Raw genomic sequence first — 13,165 nt, forward strand, 5'->3', positions numbered from 1 at the left:
CCCCCCTGGATGCTATTCATTCTGCTAGCTGGGCACCATTTAGTTTCTTCACCACACTTTACTATAGCACCCATATCTTCAGTGATCTATCCATGAGGGTGAGCACGATGAGACGGTAACTTTTTACAGGAGTAGAGCACCGTTCTTTCTCCCATGGTTGGTATATCTAGATATAAGGACCCTTCTACATGTGATTTAGAGTTTGTCAATCAGGCAAAAGGAGACCTGGTGCCATGGTGGGTTAGGTGCAGGGGACTAACTGCAAAGTTGGTCATTCAAACCCATTAGCCACTCTGCAGGAGAAAGTTGGGGCTGTCTGCTCCTGTAAAGACTGGCAGCCTCAAGAACTTACAGCCTCAGAAACTTACAGCCTCAGGAACTTACAGCCTCAGAAACTTACAGCCTCAGGAACTTACAGCCTCAGAGCAGTTCCACTCTGTCCTCCGGAGTCGCTTGAGTTGGAATCAACTTATGAGCGGTAGGTTTGTCCAGAAAACTCTCAGTATGATTCAAAACTGAGCTGTGTGAGGGCCAAGGCAGGGGCTGGAGCCCGCCCCACCGCCCCGTTAACCAGCACAGTGGTGCTCACTCCTGGACCACAGCTTTCCGGTCAGGCTACCCCTGTGCAATGCGCATTGGGGCTGGTCCCCGAAAGGCCTGCCTGCACAGTGTGACCCATACCTCCTGGTGCTCTTTGAGCAGTCTGACAATTAGATTCACACACACACACACACACACACACACACACACACACACACACGAGTCAACAACATCATGTTGCATCCCTTCAGTTAATCAGCATCTTCAGATCATGCTGCCTGACCCCAAGCAACGAAGCTCTAATGAGAGAGCTCCAGACTCCCAAAAGAAATGTGAGGATGGAAGGCACGGAGAGGAGACTCACACTGCAGTCTGGAAAACGACCACGTATGTTAAAAAAAAACCAACCATCTTCACGCCATCAAGCATAGTCTTCCCCCACCTCCACCCCCAATCTGAGGTTGGCATCCTCTTCAAGCTACCCCACCACTGGTCACCTGACTTGGTTCCTTCCCATGACGGGGAGCTCCCTCCCTCCCTCCCTCACGAGGCAGCCCATTCCATCTTGGGCAGCTGTGCCTAGTGGCTGCGTTGTGTAACCGCTTGCACGGTCCACCCTTTTCCAGGACTTCAGCTGGCCTCTCGGTGTGGCTGGTCAGGCCTGACCAGGTTCTAGCTGGAACAGGTGTGCTTTCTCCACAGAATCAGCCAGTCGTCCTCACACCCAAGGCAAACATTTGTCACCTCTGCACAGTGGCGGCGGTGGCGGCGGCAGTCAGCCTGCCTTATTTTTCATGTCGGAAGGATCTACTTATAGCAGGCTCTGCCTTCGGTTACATGTCACACAGGGCTCTGACATCAGGCTATATTTAAAGACTTGGTGCCTACAGTGTCCCCTGCCACACCCCACCAGCCTTGCCCTTACTTCTCCGTCAGTTCCTCTTGGCCACATGTGAGCCTGCCCTCGGAGTCTCCATGGAGTGCTAGTGCTGTTGTGCATGGTGGCGCGTGGTTTGGGGCTTGGCCACACCCTGCAGTGGCATATAGCACTGCTGGGTGCCACGATGCCCAAGAAACATACCGAGCCCGCCACGCCCAACCCAACGGTTACCATCTCCTGCCTTTCTGATGGGTGTTGGGCGCAAATGGGTGGGTAACATCACCTGAGCCATCCGCTGGGGTGCCCAGACAGGGCTGAGGAACAGGTGGCGTGGAATGTGAGGAGGGCGGACATCGCAGGTGTAACCAGAGGGGACTTCACGGAGGATGTGACCCTCCAGTGGCTGATGGGAAACGGAAGTGAGAATCCAAGGGAAGTAGTTCAACCACTGTAACAAAAAGGCCCCCCCTAACAGCTTACTCGAGGGTGCCGTTTAGGCCCTCGACTGGTCACCGAAAGGACACGGGTCAAGTCCACCCAGCTGCAGGCCCCTTGGAAGAAAGGCCTGGAGATCTACTGCGGGGAAAGTCAGCCGCTGAAATCCCTAAGGAGCACGGTTCTCCCCCGAGAAACAGTGGAGCGTTGAGGCAGCTCGATGACAACGTGCTGTCATCCTGGCAGAAGGCGGGTTCTCCTGCGGGGGCAGTGATACCAGCTGAAGCATGGCACGACCGGCGTGGCGGTGCCACCACTCAGGAGCTGCAGCGTCCAGCTGTACGGTTGTTCTGCTCCTCCCAGCCAGCAACTTCCATTGCTGCTCCTGGGCCTGCCGGCACATGGCTCTTTCAGACCACAGGGAGGAGGAAAGCGGAAGTTGAGGGAATTTCCATCAAGGATCGGCAGAACCCAGGACAGGACCACTCTACTTTGCCTCGGGGGTCGTACATAGCACTAGAACTTGGTTTTGTGGTCGCAGCCAGCACCGGCCTGATGTGGGAGCCAGGGAGATGTCCTTTTAGATCCTGAGATAGCCAGCAGTCTTTGCTGCCTGAGGAGCCAATCCCAGGCAGTGGCTTTGTGGGGCTGGAGGACAGTCACTGAGGAGCAGAGCATAATACAGGGCCACAGAGAAAGGCCATCGCTAGAAGAGCAGTTGGGGACAGGGGCCTGGAATGCCCATCAGATCTCATCAGGCATCTCATCCTAGTAAAGGGCCTTAGTGAGCCCGGGAGTGAATTTGCAATATTTGACACCCAAGCTTTGCTGCATAAAGAGGCATAGTTGTGATAAATGAAAGCACTTGAAATTACAGCCTATCTTAATCCACCAAGGTGGGGGGAGTTGGTGTTGTTGGGGGGGGGCGGAGATCAGCAGAGGTTTGTAATTTAAAGATGAAGCATGGGCCATTTTGTACCTAGGAGAATCCTTTAGTCAAATAAAAAGCTACGTTCAGTTGGCCTTTTGATCTATAAACCCAAATCCCATAGAGCACTTTGGGTGATGCGCATGCACCTGTGGGATTACTTACGTGGCTGGGAGGAACAGCTATGGGCATCTGCTACCTCTTTTTAATCCTCACACCAATAGTATAAGGGGGCATTTTAACCCCTGTTTGAACGGTCTGGAAGAGTCTCTGGGTGGTGCAAATAGCGGACGCACACGGTTGCTACCTAGAAGTGTGGTGGCTTGCGTCTGCCCAGAGCTACCTCCGAAGAAAGCCCAGGTGATCTACTCCCAAGGACAAATCAGCCATGATGCACCCTATGCCCCTATGCGGCACTGCCTTACTGAACACACACTGGGGGTGGGGGGTGGGGTTCTCTGTGAGTCAGAATCAGTCCAACAGCCTCGGGGTAGTTCCCACTTTAAGAATATAGAAACCAAGATGAAGTCATGTGTCCCAGATGAACTGCCGTCTTGCATGGAATCCGGCTTCTCTGATGATTTGCTCAGCATCCAGATTGAATAGGTATGGTGAGAGGATACCACCCTGATGCACACCTTTCCTGACTTTACAGCACGTAGTGTTCCCTTGTTCGATTCCACGTGGCATCCCAAGTTCTCTTCTGAATCCAGCCTGAACCTCTGTCAATGTGCTGCGACAACTCTGGTTGGATGATCTTCAACACATTTTTACTTGCATATGATATCAATGACGTTATTCTATACTTTGAGCATTCTCTTGGGTCACCTTTCTTTGGAATGGGCAGAAAACTCTATCTCTTTCAGTCATTGGCCAAGTAGCTATCGTTCAAATTTCTTGACATAGATGGCTTCCAGTGCTTTATCAGCTTATTGAAACATTTTAATTGGCATTTCATCAGTCCTGAAGTCTTGTCTCCAGCAATGCTCTCAGTGCAGCTTGCATTTCCTTCAGCACCATTCGTTCTTGCTCATATGCTACCTCCTGAAATGGTTGGATGTTGACTTGTTATTGTTGGTACAGTGGATCTGTGTGTTGTTTCCATCTTCTTTTGATGCTTCCACATCATTCCGTGTTGCCCATAAAGTCTTTCCATAATGCAACTGGGAGCTTTAACTTTTACTTGAGTTCTTTCCGTTTAAGACATGCTGAGTGGGCGCTTTCCTCTTGGTTTCCTAGCTCTAGGTGGTCGCACCGTTCACGATCATGTTTGACTTGGTCTTCTCAGGCCGCTCTTTGAGATGTCCTGGTCAACGCTTGTGCTTCACCACGGCTCCCGTTTGTCTCAGCTACTTCATGATCAAGAGCAAGGCGCAGTCTCTTCTGACATTCACTCTGATCGTTTCTTCCTTTCCTGTTTGGTTAAATGAAGCTTTGCTTTCTTTACGAGTGGTGTCCTTGATGTCCTCCCACAGCCTGTCAGGCCATTCGTGTTCAGTGTGTCATATCTGTTCTTGACGTGTTCTTGAAATCCAGGTGGGATAGACTCAGAGTTGTATTTTGGCTCTTGTGGAGCTATTTAAATCAACACAGAAGTTACAGGTGGTGCAAGCACGTTGCCTTCCATCATGTGGCTGGGCCTCCACCAACCAGTTAAAGGACAGAAGGGCACAAAGGAGTTTCCCGAGGGCACATTCTGCCTCCGGGCTACAAATAGCCATTCTCTCAGGAGCATGCGCTCTCCGTGCATCCCCACGACTGGATGGCAGCCAAGAAGGTCTTCAAAGAGTCCACGGAAGCATGGAATGAGAAGATCATCCGATGTATGTTGATAGGTGCTGTCGAGCCGGTTCCAGTTCATAGCGACCCTGTGTTTAACAGGAGGAAGTGCTGCCTGGTTCTGAGCTGGCCTCACAACTTGGCTTTTCCTGATCCCTTTGTTGCAGCTACTGTGTCAACCCAGCTTGTGGAGGGCCTTCCTCTTGTACACGGAGCCCCCACTTTACCAAGCACGATGCCCTTCTCCAGGCACAGGTCCCTCCTGACAGCATGTTCAGAGTACAGGAGACGATGTCTCAGCCCACTGGCCTCTCATGAGCAGTCTAGCTGTAGGTGCTCCAAGATGGATTTGCTGTGTTCTTCCGGCAGCCCGGGTGTATTCACCATCGCTCACCAACACCACGGCTCAGATGCATCATCTAGAAAACATGCTGAACAAGGAAGACTGAGTTAAAATCGATGCATTTGAAGGGAGGTGTCGGCGAAGATTATCGCAAGGACGATGAATCGTGCTTTCAAAGAATGCACAAATGTGCTTGCAAGAAGCACCACCAGACTGCTCCTGAGAGGGAGCAACTCCATCTTACATACGTGTTATCAGGCGAGACCAGTCCCGGGAGAAGGATCTCGTGCTTGGTGAAGTGGGGGGACAGCGGAAAAGAAGGAGGCCCTTGGCAACATCTGGACTGGCAGGGTGGCTGCAGCAATGGCCTCAAACCTAAGAACAGCTGCAAGGAAGCAGCAGGACTGGGCAGTGTTTCGTTCCTTTGTGTCCAGGGTCGCTGTGAGTCGAACCAACTCAGTAACACCTGACCACGATCACAACAGAGAGAGAGTGAACACAGAGGTCTGTTCCCTTAGAGCACTGGGTCTCAACCTTCCTAATGTCATTCCTACGGTTCCTCGTGTGGTGGTGACCCCCCAACCATAACATTATTTTCGTGGCTACTTCATCCCGGTCATGTTGCTACGGTTATGAATCGGGTGACCCCTGGGAAAGGGTCGTTCGTCCCCCAGAAGGGTCGCGACCCACAGGTTGAGAACCTCTGCTTTAGAAAATGCCAGGACATCCCCACACACGCCCTACGTGCCACGACCTGTCCTGCTGCAGTGTCTTTGCTGAGCCTGCCTAACGCCTCAAATGCCCTCTCCCCTCATCCCTGCAGCCTGTGAGTTCCCAGAGACAGCTCCCGGCTGGGTTTTCTCCAGTAAGTCATCCTTGATTTTGGCCACTCCTTCCATGAAGCTCATCGAGCCTGATGACCTGCCGGGCTTCGTTAGCACTGGGTTGCTTTCTTCCGTTCTTTCTGTGTCCTCGCCCCACATAGCTGCCCCACACCCCCATCTTGAGGGTAGGGCAGTAAGGGATCAGTGGGGGGCCTCCCAGGGACGACTAACAGCCTGCTGGCAGATTTAGCCGGTGGCGGAGGAGGGTGGCAGGGTGGCCAGGCTCTCATCCTCTCCTTTCGCTGCCATGTTCCGAATCCAGCTTGAGGAGATTTTTCTGGAGTGTCAGCTCTGGCGTTTTGTGCTGGGCTTCGCAGGGCAGACTGTCCAGAGGCAAGGGGAATGGCATGTGGGAAGGGCTTGGCAGAGAGGAAGGGTGTCTGCAGCCATTCCAAGCCTCCAGCCCAGTCCCAGAATGAGCCTAAGGGGGACATGCCAGAGAAAAAATACCCAAGAGATTTTGGAAACATGGCCCACAGGGAGAATATAACAGAAGGTCCGGGGCAGGGTCCCCTAGGGCTAAGCACAGAGGACCAAGGAGGAGGGGCTGGGCCTGGGGCCCCAGGGGACTCCCACCTTGAGATTCTGACAGGTGGGACAGGGCACTCAAGTGTGGGGTCCCCAGGAATTGCTGTGGCCTCTGCCTGGTGGCCTCCAATGGGGCCCTCCCCTGTGCTGCATGTTCCCTCCTGGGAAACAGGAGGTTTGGAGCCGCTCAGAGGTCACTGATCCGATGGCACCCAAGAGTGAGTGCGAACTCAAAGATTGGTGGTTCAAGGCCATCCAGAGATGCTCTGCGTGGGGAGGCCTGGCCAGCGGTTTCCTGAAAGCCCCACAGAACCCAGCTCCATGCTGAGCCCTGGGGCCGCAGGCAACTTTGACCCATCTCCAGGGTTTAGATCTGGGTTTGTGGGGACATGCAAAGTGTGCTCCTTTGTTTTTTAATTTGAGTTTATTTCTAACATTAAACAATTGGATTGTTTTACATAAAACACACACTGGTAAAAACAGAATTGTTGTTTTTTTTTTAATCTGAAACATCTAAAAAAGAGAATTGTAGAACACTCTGCAGCAAGACCGTGCGGCAGCAGGCCCACCCTGTCTCGGGTCTCCGCGGACAGGACCTGCATGGTCCAGCGGGCCTCTGGGGCCGGTTCCCTGACCACATGCTCCACGAAGCCCCAAGGATTGGGATGAAAGGGTGGGACCCTGAAGAGCAGAGTCTCTCAGGGACCTGGTCCTGGGTTCGAATCCAGCCCCATACTGAACAGCTGTGCCACCCTGGGTGAGTCCCCTCCTCCTGCCTCCATGTCCCTCTTCTATTAAAGAGGGAGTTGCTCTAAGCCCTCAATAGGGCTCTTTCAAGGTCTCAGACTCTGTGACTTTATAAAAACACCATTGACCACAATGAAATGGAAGCATGATGTCAGTGCTGAGGAATGGGGCTGGCCTTGCTCCTTCCCAACTGGCTGCCGGGCTGTGGGAGGAAACAGGACCAGGAAAAGCTCTGGAGAGTCTAGGCAGGGAGAGAGCTGAGCAAAATCTCTAGCCTGGGGCACCCTTCTCAGGTGGCTGCTGTTTTCACCTGCCTGGAATTGGCCCCAATACATGGGCACCACCCCCACTGCTCCCCAACACACACACACACACACACACACACACACACAATGATGCTGGACTCTTGAGGTCCATAGGATTTCCAATGGCTGGCCTTTGGAAGGCCTTTCTAGTTTGTCCTTGCCTGGAAGCTCCCGTGAACCTGGGCAGCGCCATAACCCCAGGCAAGCCTCCACTGACAGGCAGCAGGTAGCCTTACGGGAGGGGCCGGGAATTGAACCTGGGCCTCCTGAGTGAGAGGCAAGAATTCTACCACTGAACCACAGCTGCTTAATTTCTCAGGCTGCTACTGGCATTAAAAGCTGCAAACCAGGCTCTTGGAATTCCCCCAACCCCACCCTGTCCAGCAGCCCCGAGGCTCTGGGTTAACACTGAGGATACATGGATGGGGGTGGGAGCACAGTCAAATTTCTTGACTCAGACCCAGTGAGACGTCTGAAGAGGGAGCCTGGGGTGAAAGGAGAGTGTGGGGTCAGGCCTCTCATCAGGAAGGGCCCATCTCTGAGGGTTGAAAGACCTTCTGAATCACTCAAGATCTTTCCGAACCAGTTTTTCCCTTATTCATGTGGACCTTGATTGGTGAGACACACAAAGGAGAAACAGATGTGTCCTATCAGCGCCCTTGTGGTTAAGCTCGTGGTTGCCAATCACAAGGTTGGTGGTTCAAAGCCCCCCAGGGCACTCTATGGGAGAAAAGTCTAGCAGTTGGCTTCCCTAAAGATTCCAGCTGGGAAGACCCCATGGAAGCCGTTGGACACATGAGCTTGCTATGAGTGAGGCTCCGTCTCTAAAGCACCCACATATCTCAAACCAGTGATGATACATCTGCCTGAGTTCACACATGCATGCTCATCCTCTGCTCTGCCCTCGGGCAGGCTCTCAGAAGAGCAACCGCGGAGCCCACAGACATGCCCCTGCGAGGCCATGTGGGTCTCCTGATCTATTACTTTGCAGACCCTCCCAGCAATGGGGCAGACAGACGTCCACGTCCCTACAGCCCGGCCAGCACAGCCTAACCTTCTTGTCCTCTTTCAGACTCCTGCCGAGATGGAAGCGCCGCCGCTGTCCCATCTTGTGTTTATTTGATTTTTACAGAGGCCGAGCATCATACCGCGTGTGGACTGGGCAGCGCCGGCGAATTGCCCATTCTCCCAGCCTGAGTTTTCGTTTCCTCTTGCCGAAAGAGGCAGTTCTTGGCGGAACTGATAGCAAAGGACCAAGCCAGGATGCCGGCAGTCTGCCTTCCAGAGTTTCCTGGACCAGGAATTTAAGGTGGAAGGAAATGAGCCAGTTGGCTTGAAAACTCTGGGAGTCCCCCAGCCTCCACTCCTTGCAGAAGGAGGGAGCGGGGAGCTCCACCCGAAGAGCTTTGTGGGGGCCTGGAAAACCACTGGCCTTGTGACGGAGGACTGGACCAAGCGGCCCTGGTGCTTTCTCTGATCCCCAGATTCCATGGAACCTCAGAGGCCAATCTCCAGACCAGCCCTGGAATGGAAGTGGGTGACTCTAATCAGGGAGGGGAGACGCTGGAGGCAGAGCCCGCAGCGCCGTGAGAGAACCAGGCTTAGCAGGGGCCTCCCAACCCAGCTGACTGGCCTGCCGACTCTTCTGGAATCATTCCTGGAAAGACGGTCCAGCTGAGCTAGAGGAGTCCTAAAAGACCTTCCAGAAGGGGGAGAGAAGCAGAGAACGAAACCGGGAAAGTAAGCGGGCAAACAAAGAGCACATGCGAGCCATCACGTTAAATGGATGTGTGCGGTATGTGTTATAAGAAGGTGCATAAAAGATTTCTACAAAAGATGTCTTTCCTCCTCAAATTGTTCCATTTGAGCGCTGGCCAAGAATGGTGCTGGGGGTCGGGAACGTTTCAATACCCTCCCTCCTCCTTTTGCAGGAAAGGAAATTGTGTTAGTCTGGGTACTTTAGAGAAACAAATCCACAGACTCTCATGTAGAAGAGAGAGTTTAATACAAAGGTTAAGGGCACATCAAGAAAACATCCCAACCCAGTGCTGCCCAAGCCCACAAGGCCAACATTAGCCCATATGTCCGACACTAATCCACAAAGTCCTCCTCCATCTCACAAAACACACACAATGATGCCGACTGCAGGAGGAAAGCCGAGTCAGTGAATGTGTAAGCATCTCAGCGCTGGCAGGGATCTCCACATGGGTGCTCCAGCACCCAGGGCTGCATTGGGGTAGGTCCATGTGGCTTCTCCTCAGGGACATCTTGCAGGAAGTCAGCCTTGCCAACTGAAGCAGGGACCTGACTAAGGCAGCTGCACCCTGTTGCGATCATCACAAAGCAGGAGACCGGAGAACTCGAAAGGCGAGGCTCACGGAGCCAGTTATCCTTCCGCCCTTCAATTAGCCCCACATGTGTTTCTCGGCCAGGTTAGGACCATAAACTAACTACCTCAGAAACTGAGGCCCAGAGCAGCCCCATAATGGCAACATACAGCGAGTGGTGATGGCTCCTGAGTGGCCTGTCTGCAGTTCCGACTCTTTGTCGATGGGGCCGGGCTCCAATCGTTGCACGGTGCTGTGCAGCTTCTGGCCAACAGGCAACATTCTTTGGGATTGAAAGAGTCCATCAGAGAACAAGCTGTGTTGGCATTTGAAGAGCTAAAGGAGAAGCATTCCCGGTGAGCCCTGACCCCTTCCACAGGTCGCTGATTGCAACCTGCTAGAACATTGTTGTCTTTTTGCCTCCTCCTCCTCCTTCTTTTCAGCTCATAAGTTGGGGATTCTCTTTTCAAGCGTCATGTGGAATTGAGGGTACTTATCACATAGTATAGGAGACCTGGTGGCCTAGTGGTTTACAGGTTGGGCTGTTATCTGAAAGGTCTCTATATTTCCCTAAAGAGTGACCGTCTCCAAAATGCGCAGGGGCAGTTCCACCCTGTACTGCAGGGTTACAGTGAGTCTCCAGCGACGGGATACAGTGAGTCGGTTGGGTTTTTACACAGTGTAGACTTAGGGGACATAGGCAAGGTGCCAGAGCTACAGTCAGAGGCAGGATTTGAATCCGGTTCTGGAATCGCCTCTTCCCACCAAGATGCCTCAAAGACCTTTTCTGATTTTCTCTTTTTAATAAGTAGCATGCGTGCATTCTGACATTACCACCTCCATTCTAGACTATGATGGGGCTCCAAAACGTTCATAGAAATATTGCACTACCTTCTCAGTCAATTTTTCCACAAACCCGTCGAAGCCCCTCCTTCTACCTCACTCATCGACATGGTTAAGCAACAAAGACAAGGCTGTTATGTGAAAAGTAGCGTCAAGAGAAAATGGAGGATGAGCACCTCAGACCACAAAGTGACGGACGGCTACTTTGTCACATAACTGCCAAGCCACTGGGAACCATGGTCCAGCCAGGACGACGCATGACCTTAGCCATCACAACCAGTCTCACCTTGCCCCCAGGAATTAATTACTGCATATGTATGCTGTTTGTGCCCCAAACAGTCAGCTGGTAGATATACTTACTATTGCCACAAATGCAAAATGTCAGATAACGCAACCGTCGCTCAGTCGGGAGCAGGGGCATTTTCTCTTAGAGCGGTCTCTGTCGTCCTTATAACCCGTCTAACGCCGCATGTTGGGCAGAGAGCTTTGTCTTTCTCAGAGTACTTCCCTACAAACCTCTCAAGAGGATGTCATGTGCTTGTGAGGGAGGCGTAGGCAGGCCCAAGGGGTTCTGCTTGCACAGACAGGGACACCCAGAAACAGAGTCTTGGAGCATATCAGGGTCAGAATTTCAAGCCTTCTGCCTCCAACTCCAGGGCTAACTTCTGATGGCCAGCCCGTGTGGGGGAGGGAGGGTCGTCAGAGGACGTGGTCCTAGACAGCAGGGAGTGGCAGGTGTTCAGGGAGGGAGGGGGCGGGGCTCTCCGTGACAAGGAGGCTGGGCTAAGTGGGCTCAGCAGAGGCCATGACCCAACCACATGTCCCCACCCCCAGCTACGCCCAGCATCAACCACCTGTCCCAAGCTCTGTGGCTTCCTCTGCTTGCTGAATCCAGCCTCGTCCCAGTGGCTGGCTTTCCCAGGTGGGCGACTCTTTCTTTTCCAAGGTTGCCTGAGTGTGCTCCCCTGCTAAGCAATACTGTTTCTTCATGGGCCGTTTTCACCCAGTTGCCTGGTCCTGGCAGCATCTGCCTTTGGCAAAATGTAAAAGATGGTTGCCTTTCTGCCTGCTGGCCTCCCTTTCTGCCTCTCTGCCTCCTCCTCTCCCTACAAGCCAGCTCCGGTGGGTCCTCACGGCGCTCACCTTTGCACCCTCTCCCCAACACCGCCACTCCCTCTGCCTCCCAAATCCCCGTGAAGTTATAGATAATGACAGAATTTGCAACAACACAGAAAGAGAAGCCTGCGGGCAAGCTGGTGTCAGCTCTGCCCGACTGGCAGTAATTACGGGGCGAGCGTGAGAAAGACTTAGACCCAATCCAGCTCATGGGACTTCTCAGGAACGCTCATCAGCTGGAGGCTGCCAGGGCAGGGGTGAGATTCCCCCTCTCGGTCGCAATCTTGGTTGTGGTTCTTGTTAGCGGAACATGGACTTGCTCCGACCCGTGGCGACCGACTGGATGTGTAGTGGAACCAAACACTGCCCGGCCCCATGCCCTCTTCCAGTATTATGTTGAATAACATTCCGTTGTGGTTCATAAGCTTTTTATTTTCGGACGAAGATTGCCATGCCTTTCTCCCTAGTCTTTCTCAATCTGGAAACTCCCTTGACCATGGTGGCATCAGGGTAGCAGGGGATCCACCTCAGCACAACCAATGACCTTGGCCTGAAACTCAGCACCAGGGTTAGCCTCTTACCTATCCCAGGTGACCTTTCTCAGCATGGTGACCTCTGTGTGCTTTCACTCTGCAGCCTGGGAGGACCGGCCAACTTCTCCCTCAACCCTGCTGCTTGGTTTCTCTGGGCCATCAAGCCAATTCCTTACTGCTACTCCCCAGAGGGTTTTCCGTTCAGCTATTATTTCTTCAGGGACGTCACAATTCTTCCGGTTCCCAGCCTTTTTCCCTCACCGGGTTATTCCATCTCCCCCTAAGATTTCCTGCTCCTGTTGCAACATGGGCCACTCCTCCCAACGACTGTGTTCACTGGACAGATGGATCAATCCTCTTCACGGTCTCCGGCCGGGGGCAGGCTGGCAGCCCTCATCCCTGGTTATCTGCACTGTGCCAGGGTGGGATTCTGTCAGCCCTCCCGGTTCTCTGGCCCTCTGAGCTGCATGCACTGTGTGTGCAGAGGGGCAGGGGGAATGCAGTTCTGACTGTTGCCAGGTTACCCCTGGGCCGCCGGCTCCAGCATCCTTAAGAAGGGCTCTGCCCAGAAAGCCCTTCCTCCCCTCCCTTTGGTTGTCTGTGTCCTGTCCTTTGCTCTGATGGCCTGGCCATGTGTGGCACAGGGTAAAGGATTAGCGTTTAGGTCAGTAAAACAGGACAAAGGAGGAGAAGCGATGAGAAGCTTCTTCCTTTTCTCCCAGGAATGGCTGCACCTGCTGGGAATTTTCCTGTTTGCATTCTCACACAGGCGGCTGCAGTGTGTGCCCTTCACTCTGTTGAGCTAGATGTGTCCTGATCCAATCTTCACCGCACTGATTGCTGAGCGCCTCTCTCACATCCATAGTTTCATCTTCCAACAATGGGGGATGCGAGTGGATGAAGACCAGCAGTTCAAATCCAGCAGCCGCTCCTCAGGAGAAAGATGAGGCTTTCTACCCCTGTAAAGATTTACAGTC

The sequence above is a fragment of the Echinops telfairi genome, unplaced genomic scaffold, assembly GCF_000313985.2.
Source record: "Echinops telfairi isolate 266 unplaced genomic scaffold, ASM31398v2 ScPeMD7_7475;HRSCAF=8513, whole genome shotgun sequence".
Lineage (NCBI taxonomy): Eukaryota > Metazoa > Chordata > Mammalia > Afrosoricida > Tenrecidae > Echinops > Echinops telfairi.